This window comes from Toxorhynchites rutilus, chromosome 1, assembly GCF_029784135.1.
Source record: "Toxorhynchites rutilus septentrionalis strain SRP chromosome 1, ASM2978413v1, whole genome shotgun sequence".
In the NCBI taxonomy this organism is placed as follows: domain Eukaryota; kingdom Metazoa; phylum Arthropoda; class Insecta; order Diptera; family Culicidae; genus Toxorhynchites; species Toxorhynchites rutilus.
In genome coordinates, this window is record NC_073744.1 from 72121861 (window position 1) to 72141797 (window position 19937).

Consider the following 19937-nt stretch of genomic DNA (forward strand, 5'->3'; position numbering starts at 1 on the left):
ATATCCCCTCCTTTTCCTGAAAAAAATATGTCACCCTTCTAAACTCGAGTGGACCGCGAGTAATCGGTTTTTCACATTATTAACACTAGAGTTAAGGAAAATTGTTAATATATACTAGTAACAATACAGTTAGGAGTTTGGCTCCTTTTAACTTATGTAACTGAGCCTGTAAAAATAAACGATAAGGAAAAGCCTATAACGTATAACGTGCAGACATTTTATCTTTTGAATGAAGTGTTTATCATACCATTTCGTTGATTTTTTTTAGGAGGTATTAAGATAGTATTCTAGTGCAGAGACACGAATTTCTAACGTTTTTAGAGGTCTGTAAAATAAAACAAAGAATATTTTTACTATCCATTATATCATTATTTGTTCATCTATCTTTTAACAATAATATAAAACTTGAACGGAGAAAAATATTCATAACTAGAATAATTAAGAGCTGATGAAGAGAGATGGTTCAAAAAAAAGTTGTGCCATGGCGTACACGATTCCAGCCCTTCTGGTTATAAGAAACAAAAAAATCGAACAGAATCTGAATCAGTAAAGATGTGACCATCGCATGAATCTCGGACAAGTCAAAAACATCGTTTTTGACAAAATGGTGGCTGTTTGAAAAACAAAATGGGGGTTAAAACGTTTTTTCAGACATTTCCCAATTTTTCAAAATAGTGAAATTTAAAAAAAAAAATTTTAGAGGTACATGCGGTAGAGAGATTTCTGCAGATTGTATCCATATAAATTCGATACGAATCGGTTCAGTAGAACTTGAGATATCGTGTACGCCAGTTCGAAAAAATTGGTTTCGAGAAAAACGCGTTTGAAGTGCATTGTTATGGAACTCGCATCACTAAAATGGCTCGAACTCGGTAAATAATACGATTTTCGATAAGTTCTTTCTAGAATATATTCTTGAAGGCCTAAACTACAGAAATATGAAGGAAAAAAGGATTTTTCTAAAATTTCTAGACTAGAATACTCCCTTAACGCTCAAAATTTGGTTACTCCGGCGGGGGTAAACCGGACATGTTAAGAAGAACTTCAATAATATCTTTGGAAACTTCTCAAATATTTGATGCAGTTTCTTGATATTCAATATACTGTTTTTCAACCTAATTGCCCAAATATTTTAATGTTTTTTACTGAAATTAAAACAGACCGAAAAGTACAAAAAAAGTTTTTTTCGATGCGGGTAATATGGACATATAGTGGGGGTAATATGGACAGGTTTGTAATACATGAAGCGTAGTGGTTTATCGATCGCGAGAGAAATAATTTCATTCAATCAAGGTCTGAACTCACCACGAATGTTCGTTAAATGATGAAAAAATCGAATCAATCCACCTAGAAGTGATATCGTGCTTTTCAGCAGTATAAACGGACAGGCCCTCAACTATTTTGCTTTTGGTTCCAGTCAGCTTCTAAACAGTCCTCATTTGGCGAATTAATTTCCATTTATAGACGCATGGCATTCCTTAGGAATAGATCAAACAGACTTTTCACAGTCCATCTCACTCCCACTGGCAACTGTCCGTTTTACCCCACCAGTACATTTATTTCAATAATTTAAAATTTCCACTCAAAAATGAATTTACTTTTCCGTACATACCTAATATCGTTTCTCTGTTAACTCACAAACCGAAATATAATCATTAGCGAATTGAATTTCTATATTAAACCACTTAAAATTACATCCACACGCGACATCATGTATGATTTTCGGTTTTTGTTTCCCTTTTCCACTTTTGATCAGTATTTATTGTCATAGGGTGCCTTAAATATTACAGAATAACATGTAGAAGCTGTTCTCATTAACAGAAATCTGGAATTCAAAGTGTAACTATACAAATCAAACACCTGTCCATGTTACCCCCACTGTCCGTATTACCCGCGGTTCCCCTATATAAATAAAAATGAATCGACACATGTGTTGATAAGCGCAAAAATCGAGATAGGAATAGTCCGTTTTGAGCATTTTTTCATTTTATTATATTTTTTGTATCAAACATGTATTCCATGTAACGGAGAAACATGTTATTTGCACGCGATTGAAAAACCTGGAACAAGAATTGTGCCATTTTATATTATAATTACGAGTTTTGGTAGAAGTACGGAATATTTATAGTAAAAGGAAAAAATCCATTTTGGGCTGGACGAAGTCAGCTTTTTGACTTATAAATTCAACCATCAGTATTTCAATTCGAATTCCATTCCGAATCCCCTGTTTGCGCCATATTGCAAAAAATATCTGCGCTTTCCGATTCCACTTTACGTCCGCACAATATCGATTATTACCAGCAATCAATACTCGAGCATCCAGCGATGTGCAGCGCATGGACGAATTGAAACACACTATTTGCAGATATCAAATGTTTAATATAATATCAATAACAAGGAAACACACAACTGTACACTGGCTCTGGCACCATTTAACTGCGCAGCCTTGCACCACGTGAATTTTGTACGCTATGTGTCCTCCAAAGCCCCCGCACTTCACTTGTGCACTCACTCGTCGACGATGGCGCCCTGCTTACCCCAATCAAATCCGCTCCCCTCCTTCCACTTGTCCAGCGCTCCACGAGTTGATACACTCATCCGCGCGCACTCGTTCGTCAAAATCACATAACATCTCGATTTTACTGCTGCTGCTGCTGCTGCTGGATTCTGCACAGCGCGGCGGGGAGATGCCGCAGTGCAAACTGCACACAGAGCATATTCACAGAAACACGTCCGTTCGTTTTGTCGTCCATCCAATACACTTGTGTCATATTTCATTTGCTCTTGTATATGTTTATTTGCATTCCTTACTCTTCGTCACCTCACCTTGTGTAGCATCCTGTGTCCTTGTTTTTTTTTGCTCCGCCGAACGTCGCCAGTACATAACCCTACCGGTCGGGACTACGAATTTCAGAAAATTGGAGACTGCAATGTGTTACTAGCTTCAGTGTGATACCCGGATGGTTGGTGGGGGGATGGAGGAGGAAAAGGACGCGAAATGTCATTCATCCGTGACTCTATGCGACAATAGGTGGTCTCTCACCCACCATCCGATTATAGCGAAACTCGGTGCAATTATAATCAATCGAACATATTGATAACCGCGCGCTGCAAGAAAGTAGTTTTGGCGGGGGCTGTACAAACTACGGCAGAAGCCATTGTATAGACTACGTGAATATGTAACAAATTCTAATCTTTGCTCATCAATTAGTCAGTATTGATGATTGTATTTTTCAATTTTCGCCAGGCCGGCATTTCATCGGGTCGTCGCGATACACAAGATTCCGGTGGCTTATTGTTTTATAGTTATCTCGTTCCGTGCAATGTTTATCAATGGTGGTACACGTTGAACTTAATCTTCAGGACACGTGGTAAACTCAGATATATTTATTCAATACGTTGGAAATACCAGAGGTATAAATATGGAACCGTTTTTTTTCATTAAAAATACACGTTCTGTTGTTCCCGAATGGTATAAAATAGTGATGAAATGGATAGTGGTTTGGCCGGATATTATTAGTTCTTTATTAGCAAATATAAATTTGAGAGAAACGGCTTGTGACATGGTGCAAATAAAGTGTTAAATATAAGATAGAAATAAAAGCAAAAACAACTCGACTGACCGTTGGCGGCACCATCTCAGATAGCAGTGAAACATTTTGGGCGTTAAAACATGGGTCATTTAAGCAACTTCGCATACTTGAAATATTCGAAAAATAATTAGACTACTTTTTGGAAAAAGACAATTTTTTTTTATTTTTTACAAAAAAATATAATTTAAAAACTATGATACCAACAAAATTTTTGTCAAAGGATGAAATGTAAGAAATTATTTAATTTTTCACATAAAAATACCAAAATGTTTTTGGAAAAAAATTTCGCTGACGAAAAAGATATTTTAAAAATTAAAATTGATTTTTCTCAAGAACGTATATTTTTTAAAATTCCCAAATATGTATATATATGAATAGCCCTTACAATTTCCAACAAGTCGTCCACACATCGGAAGATGGGTACTTTTAAAGTGAAAAAGTTTTTCGAACAACAACTTTTTCATGTTTTCTTTGAAAAAAATACAACTTATCCTAATTTTGTTTAAAGTCAAGAAAGCGATATACTGCATTCGACAAAGTTTTAGATCTTGTTAAAACATAAACTTTTGTCGAAGACATCAACTTTCTATCTTTTATAGTTTTTGGAATATAAGTCATTTTTTTATGACAACTTCTGAAAAAAAAATTATGTTTTGCTCGTAACATTTCTGTGTGTAAATTCTCATGTTTGACATGTTTCTAAATAGAGAAAAGTTAGCAGAGATAATTTCTAACATTCCATTCTTTGACTAAAATTTTGTAGGTCTGTTATTTTTTTTTAGGTTTTTTTTTTAATTTTGAGTTTTTTCCAACTTTTTTTTTCGGAAAATCTTCACTTAAAAACTATAAGATCTACAAAAAGTTGGTCAGAAACTGAAAATGTAGGAAATTACTTTTTTAGGTTTTCATTAAAAATTGTCAAATAATTTTTTGGAAAAGAAAAATCATTAAAAAATATTTCAGAAAATAAAATTCATTGTTCTCGAAAACATATGCTTTTAAAATTCTGAAAAAATTGATATAAATAGCCCGTAAAATTTCCAACAAGTTTTCTATACATCGGATGATGGGCACATTTACATGGAAAACGTTTTTCGAACAACTTTTTAATTTTTTTCTTTAAAAAAATACTATTAATGTTTAATTCGTAACATTTTTATGTATAAATTATCGCAATTTACGTGCTCTGCTAGGTTTTCTCTATTTAAAAACATGTCAAGAACATGTCAAACGTGAGAATTTACATACAAAAATGTTACGAGCAAAACATTATTTTTTTTCAGGAGTCTTCATACAAGAATAACTTATATTCCAAAAACTATGAAAGATAGAAAGTTGTTGTCTTCCACAAAAGATCTAAAACTTTGTCGAATACACCCAGGTTTTTTTACGCGGTTTCTATTTGCGCGGATTTTCCAATTAACGCGGTTTTTTTACACGGATTTTCCAATTAACGCGGTTTTTTTACGCGATACCCGCGTAAAAAAGACCAGTGCAATATCACATCTCCCCCTCAGCTCACATTTTTCTCTTATGTTTCCTCAGAGTATATTACGGTAATTAGTGCTTGTAACGGAGTTTAGCGCTTATGAAGGAAATCAGTGCCGCACCTTATCACGATTCTTACGTGGATTTCAGGTGTTGGGTAACGGGTATCTCACCGGGCTGTACAACGGGACGGGATTTTTACGAGCAGCGATTCGTGAATGGATTTCCCTGTCTACTTAGCTCTGAACGGTCCAACAGTGGAACTGCACGTGCATCGGCAACAGAGTGTACAAATCACAAGGGAATCTTCTAGCAACAGCAGATGACCTCATTCGTGAGGAAAACCGAACCATTAACCAACGAAATTGCAGGAAAAAACTACGGGTTTTCGTAAGCGAGCAACATTAACTTTTTACTTCCGTTCTACGTAAGGATAGTCCCATTTGATATCTATCATTAGGTGACGTGGTTTTTTTTACGCGGATTTTCCAATTAACGCGGTTTTTGGAATTAACGCGGATTTTCCAATTAACGCGGTTTTTTTACGAAGTACGTATCCCCCGCGTAAAAAAAACCTGGGTATACACTATATCGCTACCCTGGCTTTTAACAAAATTAGGGTTTGTTGTATTTTTTTCAAAGAAAACATGAAAAAGTTGTTGTTCGAAAAACTTTTTTCCTGTAAAAGTGCCCATCTTCCGATGTTGGAAATTGTAAGGGCTATTCATATATATATTTTTGGGAATTTTTAAAAAATACGTTTTTGAGAAAGATGAATTTTTATTTTTTTAAATAACTTTTCTGTAAGCGAATTTTTCTACAAAAAATGTTTGGTATTTTTTTGTGTGAAAATTTTAACAATTTCCTACATTTCATCCTTTGACAAGAATTTTATAGGTATCATAGTTTTTAAATTATATTTTTTTTGTAAAAAATTAAGACAAATTGGCATGAAATTCGTCTATTTAGCTTGAATTACGGAATCAGGTTCGATAGAGCAAACCATTTTTTACAAAGGCAACTAAAAACAATCTACGAAGACTGTGCCGTAACATTGACAAATTCTGACACCAAGTGGCTCTTCAATCCATTGCTAGCGCCTCATAAGGGAGGATCGTGGGATGAGTTCCTAGAAATGGTAGTGCTTGAGACTGAATCGGTGGTATACTCGAGGCCCCTCACATACATTCCAATAGAGTACGCAGAACAAGAGACACTGGTGCCGAACCACTTCCTTTTCTACGGAACGAAAGGCGTACATCAACTTACGGAATATTGCAGAATAGCTGGAAGTTGTCGCAGCATCTAGTGGACACATTCTGGAGTCGCTGGGTCCGCGAATATCTGCCAACACTGACAAGGCGCACCAAATGGCTCCATTCGATGAAACCACTGAAACCCGAAGATTTAATGATTGTGGTCGACGAAGGAAAGACCAAAAAATGGTTGGATTCGGGGTCGCATCATGGACGTCGTAAAATCGAAGGACGAGCAAGTTAGAAGAGCGATGGTGTATACCACGAGAGGAACGATAAGTCGACCAGCAACCAATTTAGCATTGCTGGTCGTTCAAGATACTCTGGAAGATGAGGTCTTAGACGTACCGGAACTACATGGGTCGGTGGATGTTAGCAGACCCACTGTGAAATACAGGCTGCCATAGAAATAGTAAAGTCAAAAGAAAAGTTCAGTTGAGCAAGTTAAAAGGTTAAAAGTGAATTTTGTAAACAATTGTCTTTATGAAGAAAACACCAAAAAGTAAGTTGAAATATGAATAATTGAAAGAATATGTTACAACTTAAAAATAAAATTTCCGCTTTGAAGCTGTTTCTACTGCTATCAAGGAGGTGTTTTTAACGACCCGAAACATGATTTCCGCCAACACGACATAGGTTGTGTTACATACCATTTGACAGGAAATTTATCCAGCAATTTTTGCTTGAAACACGAACAGTAAAAAAGTTAAAGAATTTGATATATTTTATTCGATTGCACAAACCACTCGCTTTCCTCCCCGACGCAACGTGCAATCTTTTTGCCTGCAATTCGCCGTTAGTTCACAATGTGAGTTGATGCGTATCACGAGTTATTCTCCATTTTTCGCACAAATAGGCATTTATAAGTTTTAAAAGTTGACAGAATCAATGGAGGGATGATCTTGAATGGTTTTACTCTATTATCCCCAAAGTTCAATCAATTCGGGCTCAATTCACGTCTTTATCGTGTAGGTCTTGCTACTAACAATTTATGTAATTGTGGTCTAGGATGTCATAATATTTTTTTTGTCAAAAATCGACACTCTGGGACGAGACGAAACATATGGTTTTAGGTGCCCATAAAAATGATTATCTCGATTTTTCATTCGTAACTTGTTACGAAATGTTGATTTTCACGATAATATACCCTATGCAAAATATTAGCTCACTAGAACTTCATTTATTAGTGTCACAGGCGTAAAAATTTGAGTTTTTTTGAGAAACCAAAGATCACCGAAAATCGGAGTTCCAGAGTGTCGATTTGACAAAAAAATTTCGAGATGACACTAGATCTCGAAGTTTCATGCAATTTTAAGACATTTGGCAACAACAAAATGGGTGGGTTATATCTATGATATAACCGCAGAGTTGACGTGGGACTACCTTAGCTTAGCAATCATTTGGTCGTATTGATTAAATTTTTGATTGAATGAAACAGTTCCCGAATTCAATTGAATTAAATATATTTGCTTTGTGAGTAAAAAGATTGCACAAATGTCATGTAAGGTAAATTCATGCATTGTGATAGATTATTTTCTTCCTAACAAGTAAATTTAATGACAGTCCTTATATGTTTGGTATGATGCCTAAGATAAAATATGTGAACGGAAGAATTATCAAACAGTTATTTTATTTTACATTTCCCCCTGAAGTTTGCATCTCTCGAGTGTACGTATTTCTCGAACCGCGAATTTGCTTGATTTGATGAACTTCAGGCACTCAGTTTCGATTTTGCCATGTACGTCGAACGCATATTATTTAATCACTAGGCGTTGTCGCAGCAAATGGCTATCAACATTTTGCCTAATCATCAAATAGTATGCGTAGACATTCATTGAGCAGAAGATATGAAGGCATAGCCTTCAATGCAATCTTGGATGACCGAACCAAAGCGTTGAGTTCGTACCCGCTTTCGTAAAAAAAAATTCGGAGTGCAAGAAAAACATGCGGGTGCAGAAGTACCCCCGATTTCTCCCCGCTCCTTGAATTTAAAATCTGTGTTGGGGAAACACATTTCAGTCGGAACAAAAAATAGCCCCGACTTGCATTAATTTTTAATGCCAATTTCCCCACGCTCCATGGGTTTGATGTGAAGACGTCATTGTATTTGCAATGCTGATTTCTCCAACGCTGCTTGAGTTTGAAGTCTGTGTCAGGGAACACATTTCGATGAGAACAAAAGTCCCCTTACTTTCATGTGTTTACAATGCCGATTTCCCCAAGGCTGATTGGTTTTGATGGCTGTGTTGGGGAAACCGTAAATCGAGCCAATCAAAACGAGGCAGCTAGGGCGTTTGGATAACGCTTAACATTTTACAGTCATTCAATTGTTTATCTAATAAAAAAATAACGTTTTATTAATTGCTATAGATGCGTAGAAACATACATTCCATACATTCATTGGCACCCTAGCCCAGACTCATCAACTTTTTTTTATGATTATTCCACATTTGTAGATGAGGATGAAGAACTATCGAAGATAGTTTATTTGTAATTTCTATCTATATCATCCCGAATATCTTTATGTGCTTTTATGTTTTGATGAAACTTCTCCACCGTTAAGAATGTAATCTGGTAGTTGAACTTGATTACACCACACAACTCGTACGTAACACTACACTACGAAACAAGCAGTAATGACTACCGTGTTCAAACATTTCATCTGAACCCACCGTCATTCAAGCACTTTTCTGCATCTTCAAGTACTATAGGCAAACTCAGCCAGCTATATATGAAGCGGTCACTACTACTAATGCTGCTTTGCTTAAAAATGATATTTACGGCTCAAAGTTTTCTGTTGAACGAAGTCGATGGAAATGATATAAAACACACACCATTGTGGATTGAACAGTTAACTCACTTGGTAACGCGTCGCCTCTACAGAATCTAGGTTCGCAAATCATAGTTCGTAGACACAAATTTTTTAGCATCAAAAGTTATTCCCAACTTACTCTAAAAACAAATTTGCATACTTGAAATCTCCAAAAAATGCCAAAAATTTAAAGAAAATGCTCTGAAAAAAAAATCTTTTATAAATTGAAATTCATTTTTCACAAAAACGTATTCTTCAAAAATTCTAAAAAGAATTGTCAATAGCCCTTACAATTTCCAACAAGTCAGTTTGTCTAACAAAAAACTTTTTCATGTTTTCTTTGAAAAAATGCTAACAATGTTCAACTCGTAACATTTTCATAAATCATAGCGATTTACATGTTCTGCAAACTTTTTCTATACATGTCAAGAGAATGTCAAACGCGAGAATTTACAAACAAAAATGTTACGAGTGAAACATTATTTTTTCAGGGGTCTCCATACAAAAATGCCATGAAACATCATGAAAAAGTTGTTGTTAGAAAAACTTTTTCCCTGTAAAATAGCTCATCTTCCGATGTATGGGTGAATTGTTGGAAATTGTAATTTATTCATATATATTTTTTGAGAATTAAAAAAAATACGTTTTTGAGAAAAGTGAATTTCAGTTTAAGTTTTTTTTTAATTTGTTATTTTTTTTTTTAATTTTAAAAAAATCCCTACATTTCATCCTTTGACCAGAATTTTGAAGATATTATAGTTCTTCAGGAAAAACTTTTGGCCCTTTTCAAAAAGTAGTTCTTTTTGAAAATTTCAAGTATGTAAAGTTGCTTAAATGATCAATGTCTTTACACCCACAACGTTTCACAACGCTTTTTTTGTCTGGACCAAGTATGAGTAAAAATAATACAGAAATATTAATTGAAAAGGCGAAGCCTCTCTGCAACATTAAAGTCATCGAAGCAAAAGTGTTGCAAAGTTTACCAACCGACGGCCAAAAGAGAGATGGTTCTCAAGAACGATTTTTTCTAGGACACATCGGAAATTGGAGGGACGGACACGATTCTGCAGTTTCACAAAAAGTCTCAACAGACCGAAACTACCAAAGAAGCTTTCAAGCTCAATTGAAGCAGAACATTTCTAAGATTAACGCAATGAATGATGTCTACGGCTTTTCAATCCCCTGTATTCACAACAATTTATGTTCGGTTGTTGGAATTAAATAATTGACAATCCGTAGGCGGCTGAATGCTTAATCTAGACGTGCTCTGGCATCGGAGCTCCTTGCTCCTTATTTCGCAACGATGGAAAAAGCGATGGATTTGCTATCCGTACAATCTATATATGACAGAAAATAAACATTGCTGCTGACGCAAGTATCTCTTCCAGAAGAGGAGAGGCAAGCTTCTGTCGTTTTACCGTCGATGGAATGGTACAAATATCGTCCACGTAGCATTCTTTTTTTCAGTGCTTTTCCCGCTCCGCTTTCGTCATATTTTTGGTGTTTTCCACACTATTGTAACTATGTCCAAACGAACAGCAATAGCAGAGGAAGAATGTGGGGAATGGGTACCGTCGGGAGAATCAGCCAACATAAGCAAAAATCGCCGATGAGCAGCAATTTTATTTCCCTCACACTACTGCTTGGAGCATGGCTTGTGCGTGCGAAGAAGCGATTTTGATGGTTGATTTTCTTTTCCGGTTCCCTGCACGTGTGTGTTGGGGGGGGGGGTAATGTGACGACAACGAGTGCTTGGGCTAGAGTAAAAGGAAAACATATTTATACTGCTTATATCTCTGCACAAGTCGCAAACACTCAGCAGTCCAAATGCTCACAAATCTCCGTCTAAATGGTTTCGTACACAAAAAGATACCTTCTTTTGTGTGTCCTGGAAGCCATCCGCCATCCGCCGTCATCATCATCATAGCGGCAATCTTTTTCTTCTTTCTTTAATACAAAGCCAGGCAGCGAACGAACCAAATAATAATATCCATCCACAATATACAGCATCGTCTTTTGTTGGGCATAGGACTGGAAATGCCTGAACGAATGTTCGCGCGACTTCGGGCTTCGATTTTTATAAAAAAGTAATGCGTTTCTTCCTCGCTCCTTACATCCTTCCACACACACCTACTCCCTACTCTCCCTTAAAGTCGAGAAAAAGAGAAATGTGTTTCGCGTGGTTTAAAGTGTATATCAAAACCTCGTGTGGTCGCACTGATCCGAGGCGCACAAAAAGTACAGAAGTGGTGAGGGACTGAATAAGCCAAAGCCGCACAGAGCTGTAATCACGCCGGTACTGTCTGCTGTCTGCTTTCTGCTTTCCATAAAAAGCGAAAACGAGAGTCCAACCGACCTATGGCCTACTTTGGCGTAGGAGGGGGTGGAGGATTGGAAGGCCGTGGAGTTGGGAGGACAAACTACAAACTCTCGATAGAGGGCAAGACGACGAAGAAAAAAAATCACAGAACGGGCGGGCGGATACAGGTTGATTTGCTGTGCAAAAGACAACGAAAAAAAACAGCCATGAGTTTCATATTGAATGCGGTAGTAATAGACAGCGAAAAAGCAACATAATGGACGGCGAATGGATGGCTCATGTTTTGGATATTTCATTTTTCGATTGGACATGGAACTAACTTTATGGAAAATAGTATACCTTCTTACTTGAATAGTTTTAATTTTGCATAGTATGAGTTCTACAGAAGTGAGTCCAGTCGTTGACTAATTATTGTCACCAGGGCTCGGCAAAGTCATATTCAACAGAGGATAGTCAGGGGACTATGGAGAAATTGGAAATTAGTTTTGACTTCTTCCGGCAGTTTCTCCGTCAACATGACTCAACAGTCATTTGGGCGTTTAGTTGCTATCTCACTTTACGACTCGACTATCTCACTCCATTTTTTCCCGTCAAATGGACTTCATTGCATATTGAAGTGACTCCCCCTAAAATGAATTCGTTTTCTCTCATGTATCACGTATTCATGTATCGATGGTTGAGTTCAACTTGGTTTGACATATACTACAGGTGAGCTAGGTTTGTTTATATTGTACACGAAAATTACTCACACATATAAAACAGCGTGCAGTGTGGTGTTCAGAAACACTGACAAATTTGTGAATTTTGTTTATATAAACCCGTTTTTCTGTATTTTTTTTCACAAAATTTAATTCGAAGACAAAGTGAACTAAAATTTTGTTTATAATTCCCTCCAAACTGCACGCTATTTTGCACACTATTTACTAATACAAACCCGAGGACTTTATAGCATACCTGGTAATTGTCTTCGTTCGTTGGTTTGATTGTCACACATACTACGGCGGGGGCATCAAACTCGAATCCCGATCAGGTTGGGAGAATTTTGCTTTAATTTGAATTTTTCGAACTTGTACTGATTCACGCGTGGTTTTTGAACTTTCCATTTTACACTTACATTTACAGTTAATGCGTGTAATTTTGCATAATAACCTCATCCCAGTACAAGAAAACACGACACAAGTAACACTTCGAGAGTGTCATTCAAGGAGAAGCCAGGAATTCTACAAGAATGTATACTGAAGTGAGAAGATCGCCAATTGCGTAAGTGCACATCAGTAAACCCCATCGAAAAGCGTCATTCAATAAAGTTTTATGGTAAACTGAAACGAAATACGAAAATGGAAGAGAACGTAAAATCTGTCTAGATGAAGTTCATGTTTAGTAGGGCTGGACTTCTGTATATAGGCAAACTCTTTTTTCGTGCGATCCTTTTTTGTGCGATTTTTTATTCTTGTGCGGTATATGAAACGAAGCATATTTGACGAAGTTATCGTCCATTTAGTTTTTTTTTATGTTCTATACGTATTTTAGTGCGAAATGAGCATATTTGTGTCTAAATTGTCCACTTCTAAAATTGTTCCCACCCTTCCATCAAATGTACTATGTTGCGCACGCCATGATTTCTAATAGCAACAAGTTTCGACATGCATCTAAAAGTACAACACAGTCACGTGCAACCAAAAATTGGGGATTTTTTTATGTGTTCCCTATCCACCGCACAAAAAAAGCTTTTTTCAAGTTGTTTACCGAACACGATGTTTTAAAGCTACTGGTTAGGTTTTGTACGATTTTTTTATGCGGTTTTTTGTGCGATCTTTAACCCTAGCTCAAAAACAGGTTTGTCTGTACTTAATTTAACAAATAAATATCAGACTGAGTTTCAAAAACCTTTTACCTTTTGGCATGTAAATTTGCAAAAAAAAATCGTGACCTACGATCCTAATCGAAACTGAACTGAATAAAATTATGAAACATATCGGCGACCACCCCAAACCGAGACTAATGATAATGAATGCGAAATAAAGGTCCAATTCCTCGAAATAATATTTTATTCTTTTTTTCAATAATATTTTTTCTAGAGAATTATAGGGCGGACCCTCTGCTGGTCTCGTCTTGAATCATATGTAATTTGACGCCGAAAAGCGCTAAGAAAATCTCCAGAAGTTCTTTTATGCTTGAAACTTAAACTATTTATGATTGAACAACGATTTTTTCATAGAGAGTGTTGCCAGAACATTGGGTATACTTTCGCTGTTTAAAAACGATAGAAAACACTGCTTAGTATTTTCAAACGCTTGTCGCTTCATTGAATAGAGCAAACCAGTGCCAAAAATATTTTTAAAAAATTGGAAGATTGCTCCTAAAAACTGGATCCTGTAAAACCGTTTTATTTTAAGAAGATAGGCTCCATTTGTCTAAAATGACAAATTCGTTTATTCGTTTAATTACGTTTAATAAAATTGCTTGGAAATATAATTTTCTTCGAAGTGCCGAAGTATGATTAATTAATGGTTTATTTCACCTTTTTTCTACATATAAATATAAAAAGGTGAAATTAATCATATCACTCGAGCAGATCAAAATGACGTTTCGCGCCACTCGAAGATTACTGTAAAACAATATTTGAGGATCTTCTCTAAAACTCTCGAAAATACGGGTTTATTGTTAAAAAAAAACATATTGCTTCATGTCCATAAAACCACGTCGTCGCAAAGCTGCTAGACAATATGATCAATTGAGGTGCATAGGGACACGGATTATTCTTATAGATCACTACATTGAACTGTTTTTTTTTGACCATCTTCGTTGCCATCTTTTTCGCATTCACTAAGAATGTAGAATAAAAGAAATCGTTTTTGCGTGGCTTGTTCCTGCTCCCATTCGTTAACATTTCAATAAGGATGCTCGATGTATTGGAATTCAGAGATTCTCAAATTGGTCGGTATCGACTCCTTGGGGTTGATATTGGTTTCTCAGAGGCCAACATAAACGAAAACTGATTTTGGGGATCGACGAGGTCTAAAAATCGACCCCAATTGTCCTAATTATTTGAATTCTTATTTGAAACATTCAAGATACTGTATTAGTTGTGTTGCGTTAACCAACTTGTTATAAGAATGACTAATACTTTAGTAGAATGTATTGTTGTTGTACTTTTCGAAAACTCATCAAATCGCGAAAAAGCGTGAAAATCGCGAAAAAAGTTCTGACAAAACAAAATAAACGGTTTGAAAATTAACGAACGCGGAAATTTGAGGCTTCAACCCACAAATATTAATCCGGATTTAGATAGATTGGGGGAAAGTAACCAGTAACATCACTGTTTTCTTAATTTTTAATTTTTTTCCTCAAAATATTTACTGAACGTGTGCTTATTTTGTTGAATTTTAATGAGATAATGATGTCAAATTTACGCACCAATCGCTAAGTTTTTAAATTGACAACTATTTTGTATGAATAAGAAAAAACTAGAGATAGAATTTTGAAATAAATTTGTCTATAGGGGTCTGGGGTAATTTTGGAAAAGGGGTCTTTGCTCACAAAAACCTTATCACTGAGTGCACTTCACAAATGGCACCATTTTCTATTGTAGCGCACACTTTTAACTAGCCACAATAAGAAAAGTGACAGAGATATGAATTTCCGCTCCCAGAGCGTGATGCGTAGTGCACGTACGAATCTTTTGACATCAAGATGGCGGCTCTAGTTCAACCCATTACAATGCTAGACAGAAACGCCTGTTACTGGATTTTTATTTACACTTATTTAATTATTTATAATGATCGATGAGAGGTTAACAATCAGATTTTTTTATTCGTAAAATAGCTTATCACAACCGATTAGCAGCTCGGGAAAGCAAAGATCGAAGAAAATCGAATTTCAAATTTGAGCTCTGATAGCGAATTAAAAACAGAAATCGTATTGTAAATTAATATATTGTAGATAAACATCAACGGTACATGAAATATGAAGTAAAAAGGTTGAAATGTTGAGTAAAATAGCGTTGGCATAAAAAGTGATGTTCCCGGAAGTTCCCGAGCTCGAAGCGTAGTTTGCCTATACTCCAATTCCAGATGAAACAAATGACGTTTAGTATTGATGCACAGACATGCACATTTATAAATGACTAGCTGACCCGGCGAACTTTGTCCCGCCCAAAATTAATTTTTTGATATGATAACTTTTGAACATTCACGTTTTTTACACTAAGTCAGTGAACGAGTAGCCGAATATTAACGTCCCGAAGTGGAGAATTCAGTGTTACCATCGACGGAGCAAAAAAAATTATGAGAAGTTATTCGATTTTTTGCGTGAGCGTTGTTTAATCTGAAAAACCCTGTACTTCTACCAAAATTCATCATTATAATATAAAATTATTTTTAGACACAATTCTCGTTCAAGATTCTTCAATCACTTGCCAATAACATGTTTCTCCATTGCATACAATACATGTTCGATACGGAGAATATTATCAAATAAAGACAGCTCAAATCGGACCATTCCCTTCTCGAGTTTTGCGCTTACCAACACATTTGGCCTTCCATTTTTATTTATATAGACGATATAGGAGTGTTTTTCCACCTGAAAATTCATTACATGGGAACTTCGATATAACATACCCTCGATATAACGTACACATTTTCAAAGTCCAAAGGAATAATTTTTTTTCTAAAAGAACAATAAATTATCTGTATTTTGATACTAAAGCTTGTTTTGTACCTTTAACCAATTCCGAGGTACAACTGTTTTATGATTCCAGATTCTGAATGAATCTAATTTTAATCAACAGTACGAAGGGAAACATCATGAGAGAGGTTAGCTTCGTCTTCTAGTTAAATTTATTAATTATCCTTACTCAAACAGCAACACAATAAAGTAATATAACGAGTACTTTATTATGCTTTGATATAACGTACAATTCGATACAACGTACAGTTTTTTTTTTATTTAAATCGTTTATTTTTACAGGCTCAGTTACATAGGTTTAAAGGAGCCGAACTCCGTTAAGAAAGTAAAATGTACGTTATACCGTTCTGAATCATATTTCGGACGCTTAAGGCATATGATGCAGAAAACAGGTCTAAACTTTATGCACAGGTATTATTTGGTTGATAATTATAATAAATTAGTTCAATATGCTTTGAAGCTTTCTACTACTCTGGTACCTATTTGATTGAAAACATGAAAAAATCATCGAACAGAATGCTTTTCAAATGAATCGAATAAAAATCAAACTTCGAACGCTTAATCAAATTTCGGACACTTTATTTTGTAATTTTTTAGACGAAAGTTACATTACACTTAATTTTTTTTTATATTCAATTGCGAAACACTTACCAAGCAATCACAGTAAACTGATGATGAGAACTGATGAAACACAGGAGAAATTTAAATATTGATGAACGGGTAAATTCTACGTGCTCACGTTAGGCAAACGTCAAACACAAAGGATAGTGAGTAGTGTTGATAGATTTTTGTCGATTATGTTATAATTCAAATGTAGTTCTCATATGAAATGATAGTGAAACCAAGGGATTACTCTAAAGAAGCAATTGTGATATTAATTTTATAGTTATATCATCAGTGCATTAATCATGTAATGAATTTTGCAATGAAAGAATTAAACTGGTTGTCGATTTAGAAGCTCAAGGAATACACTCACGCATGCCAGTTCGCGATATCCTAGCTACTCGTGACCCTAATTTTATGTCCCCCATATATGTCTTCCTAAGAAGCGCTAATGTTATTATTTAGGTCGCATCTCCTACTCCCACTGTCCATTCTCCCTTCCTTTCCTATTACACAAGCAGAACTTAGTACCCGTTGAGATAAGATCATTACAGGAGCTATTAACATAACAAGGAGGCACTCACTACCAAAGGATACCGTTGCTACATCAACTGGCGATGTAGTTGTTACGACCCACCACAGGCACTGTTCCAGACAAGGATAATACCGACGAGGCAACGAAGGAATAAATAATATTTTTTTTTATATTGCACTGTAGTTTTAGCTAATTAGACTTAAGTTAATAATTATGTAGTTATAATATATTCAAATAGTTTTAAAATGTATTGCTTGATGGTGGCTCTTTATCCACTTGAGCCTAATTAAATCAATAAAGGAAAAAAAAATCAGTGCATTAAGCATTTCAAGATATTAGAACAAAGTGTTCGAAATATGATTAAGAACGGTATCGAAGTTACCCTGTTTAGTTCACAAACTGTGCACAGTCGTATTGATTTACTTTTGTGTAATTTTAAGATGGTTGCGGACTGGTTTGGCAATTTTGACTCATCTGGTAGTATTTTTTTCCCTGTTGGGTGTTAACCATTGCGTCCATTATTTTGAACTATTGTGGTATCTGGTAGTATACGAAGCGCCTTGATTTACACCAGTTTGAAAGTTTGCATTATTGCGATTGACGTTGCATTTGCGACCCGGATATGTGTGACGCTTTTACTTACTGTGTGTCAGTATATAAATGCCCTTATCGTGCTCATGATAATAACGCGCGCATGAGATGTTTAGTTCAGAAGACCGCTAGTAACCAACTGACAGGATATTAAATAATATTGCCAACATACGGCACAATATTATCCCGTTTGCCCAATATATTATCAAAATTTTGAAAATAACACAATATATTTCACAACCTTCCAATATTGCCCATAGACGAAGAATTATTTTGCACAAACCAAAATATTGAGCAATAATATTAAACGTCTATGGGCCGCTTAAGGGAACAGAAGTGCTCCCGGTTTGCATTTATTTGCAATACCGATTTCCTCAGGCTTTTTGGATTTGAAGCCTGTGTTGGGCAAACCGTATCCCTCTGTTACTCTGGTCCAGAAATTTCGAGTTATAAGCATTCGTCATTTAGATGTAGTCCTACGTTAAAAAAATCAAAAAATTGGGTTCAATCGCTCGATCCATTTTTGATCTTTCTTCAACAGAGATAGAATATTTGAACAAACTTTCTAGGAAAAAATATTCTAAACCGGAGAAAAATATAACAGTTACAATTTTTTTAAAATAAATCTGAACATGCCGAAAAAAAACATCGAAAGCTAGTTCTTCTAGCTCGACACCTCGAAAACAACTAAAAAGCAAACATTCTAAAGTTACTAAAATAACTCCTATTTGTATTTATGAATTGGTGTCAATCGGTCAAGCGTTACAAAAGTTACAAATTTTAGAGAATGGACTTGGGGGCATTGACGTAAGAACATCCCATTCGTATAGATAGAACCAATTGGTGTAACTAACTGGAATCATGTGCCAAAAATGTTGTTTCGAGAGACGAGAGTATATAAGATAGCGAGACATCAACAACGATCCGAGCGGGTCAATGCTACATGATGATGTTGATGATGGGGAGTAGAAATGGGGATTGCGCAGGGTATGGAAATGTACTATATCTGTATATTGAAACAGGGAAAAGAAAATGCTTCAGACAATCGATGTAACACCGAATGAAACATTTATATCCTGACAGGAGTTTTTTTTATCACTCTCTATCTTTTTCCGTGAATCTCTTGTTCTATCTGCATTTTTCAGGCACGGCACATCATTTGCTGGTGTGCTAAAAATGGTTTTAGAGGAGATTTTGTACCTCCTCGGCATGGTACGCTTATTTTGCTTTTTTGCTCGGTATCACACTGGAAATTGCTGGAAATTGCCGAAATTCTCAATGTTGGACGGCTACCTGCAAATATATATTTTTGGAGCTCCTTCCGACAAAATCACCACACACGCATGAAAGTCATCAAAAATGCTACATTATACAATGGTGTAGAATCACAAAATTTTGACGCGTTGGTTTCTGTTTGCAGTTTCTTTTTCCCGATCGGGTAACCAGTGCGAGCCGGTTTGTTGCATTCAACTCCTTGCCCATCAGACCTCCTTGCAAACAATGTGGCCTTCGTGTGCAACGTTTGCGGTTCATATAAAAAGTTGTTTTAAAAAGTAAGCCACCTAAACCGCGTACTACTCCGATATATGGGTACGCGGACGGTTCTGTTATGACTTGACTAATGATCTCAATACGTGCAGGAACATGCATACGGATCGACTGTGTGTCGCGACTCTGGAGAGAGTAGATCGTGGGTGGAGATCGTGGATACTTTTTAATTATAAATAGCTCAATCCATTCTTCTATCTCTCTCTCTCTCTCTGGCGCTCGGACAATCGCCAGTTGTAATGCCATAAACGGAAAACGCAACAACGAAACATGAAGAATGGCGCGCGTGGGTTGCATGAGTTGCCGTTCTCTTTTTTTGTTTCGTTGTTGTGTGTTTTTCCTGTTTCAAGTTGAAAGTTGAAAGCAGGTCGTTTGGGTCATCCAATGTGAGCACAAGGCCAATGACTGCAAGGTTCTGGGTTTTTGTAAGTTATTGGAATGTGGGTCTTCCTGCGTTTGTTCGTACATATGAAAAAAAACCGTTATACAGCCATTCCGTGCTAAA

General features: G+C 36.0%; 1 protein-coding gene across 21 annotated transcripts in view; it reads left to right on the forward strand.

Moving 5' to 3' along the window:
• The window catches only part of LOC129762564 (C-terminal-binding protein), a 172107-nt gene that overhangs the window by 53859 nt on the left and 98311 nt on the right, over window positions 1-19937 (forward strand). The window lies entirely within an intron of this gene.